Here is a 2334-nt window from a genome sequence, read left to right on the forward strand (position 1 = left end):
TGAAAATATTAATAAGGTACTACAGGTTCTTGTTTCAATTGATTCAGTATCATTTTATGTATATATTTCATTGGAATTCGTAATTTCAGAATCGAGACTGTTGTTATAATGTTATTATGTATAATTAGAAATTGCAAAAGTAAGTCAAGTGTGCTGTATATTTTACATACAAAACTAAACAAAAATTTTGTCAAAATTTTCTCTTCTATAAAAGTAACAGATTTTATTACTCGTATATATATTTGCTTTTTAAAAAAACATATTTACTTCTTAATTCAATAAGCTCGGTTCTGATTTAAACATTCATTTGCACTGTATTAAAGCAGCTGCACTGTATCATGGTACCGATATGTACAACAACAAGAGGTATGTACATGCGGTTTCGAATACTGCTATGCATTGAAGAGTCCAAATAACTCCAGCGAGCATAAGTCATCCGTAAGGCCCGAGGGGTCGCGGGTCGGGTACCCTAGAATTATCGCTAAACGTTATTGCCTAGGCTCTATAGATCTTGCGTATAAAATGCTAGGTTATCGTTGCCGCTTACGTATGGTTAAAAGCGAGGGTGGACCCATGACGGTGAAGCCGCCAAAGTCTAGACTTTTGCTGAATCGCATTTTGTTAACCGTCATTTCGTACAGCTGATTTAAAGACGTCCGCATGATTTGCTGTAACTTTAGACCGTCGCATCTAGAAATATCTTTCTTGAAAAAAAAGATTGATCGCAATAAAAATACGTTAAAATTTTGATATTAAAGTATTTTTAAATATAAAAATTGAAATCACATATATTTACAATCCCACTAAAAAAGAATAATATTCTTTATTTCACATTGTAATTTATATTAGAAAGAACACTCAAAAAAATATTTTGCTAAATGTAGATAGATTTCTAGATGTCTCAATTAAAATTTATTGCTATTTTTTGTATCTGTTAGAATATTGTTTGTTACATATAAAATTTACAGCAGCAATATTCTAGTAATACCTCTAGAAAATTTAGATTCCATTGTCAAATATTAATCACAAATATAATTGTCTTTAACAATAGACCGTAAAGATAAACACCACAGAAAACTTTTCTCAATTACACTAATAGTAAAGATATAAATTCTGTCTCTATCATTTAAATTAATTAAGTACAGAACATATACAGTATCACAGTATTTGCTAATCATTTATCTGTTTCAGTTAATTTTTTACACCTAGAAAATTTTTGTTCAAGTTGCAAGATCATTTTTTTGAGTGAATTAAAAATCCCCTCGTAATCAAATTGGAAATGTGTTTTTGAGTTAAATTAGATCCACAAAAAAAAAGTGTTCTATTAACATTAAAACGTGAGTATAAATGCAGAAATTTTTGTCAAAATACAGAAAATTTTGAAGATTAATTCTCTTGATTCTTTTTTTTAGATTAATTTTCTATAAACGATTTATGTTGTAATATTAATTATTGGTACCAGATTATTCATAATGAGAGTTTCAAGCTGTTTTTTGTCGAATCATTCATTTCATATGGCAAGTTTCATTTAGACGTTATACGTATAATAGATGAAATATGTGTATGAAATAAGTTTCATACCTTTCTCGAGAAGTTACGTGTTGGTGTCCGAAACACTTGTGCTTTACATGTCCTCGTGCACATCTTTGTATTACGATTCTTATATTGGAGTCTCATTTATCCAGACACTTGTGTAAATCCTTGCGCGATGGCTTTTAAATACCGGACGGTCATTGCCCGCTATACTGATGCTTTTAATAATTTGTTCACAATGGAGTTATGTTTCCATTCCCGCGCGTGGCGAGCCATATGACGTGACATTAACGTGTTTTCATCTTTTTCCAAAAGACATAATGGTTCGTAGCAAAAGAAAAAAAAAAAAAAAAAAAAAGAGAAAGAAAAAAAACGAAAGAAAAAGAGTATGTGAAAGAGGAGGAGAGAGAGGGAAAGACGGAGACACGAGGAGAGCAACAGATAGAACAAAAACCGAGTAAAACTGGCGCTTTGTTGTTGCACGACAGTGGTTGGAGGGTATAATTCATCGTTGTAACAGACTCCCTCTCTCTTTCTCTCTCTCTCTCTCTCTCTCTCTCTCTCTCTCTTTTCGTATACTGGCACAAAGGTCAAAGCTGGCCTGGACTGGTCTCGGCAATGCGCTCAGAATTACGATATTTTGAACAACGGATTTGGCTGTTCGTCTGTATATGTATATATTTGTATGTATCTGTGTGTCTGTGTTTGTGTGTCTGTGTTTGTGTGTCTGTGTGTCGCGTGTGCGTGTGAGCGAGCGTTCGTTACTTTTCGAGCGACGTGTCAATACCAGACGATTTCTGT

General features: G+C 32.9%; 1 long non-coding RNA gene across 1 annotated transcript; it reads right to left on the reverse strand.

The window, feature by feature from the left end:
• Window positions 1-235: 235 nt before the first annotated feature.
• Window positions 236-1976, reverse strand: LOC140663596 (uncharacterized). Its single transcript, XR_012046293.1, has 3 exons — window positions 1582-1976; window positions 548-704; window positions 236-469 (listed from the first exon to the last, which is right to left on the reverse strand). It is a non-coding gene; the product is annotated as an uncharacterized lncRNA (long non-coding RNA).
• Window positions 1977-2334: the final 358 nt, after the last annotated feature.

Source organism: Anoplolepis gracilipes, chromosome 3 (assembly GCF_047496725.1).
Source record: "Anoplolepis gracilipes chromosome 3, ASM4749672v1, whole genome shotgun sequence".
In the NCBI taxonomy this organism is placed as follows: Eukaryota; Metazoa; Arthropoda; class Insecta; order Hymenoptera; family Formicidae; genus Anoplolepis; species Anoplolepis gracilipes.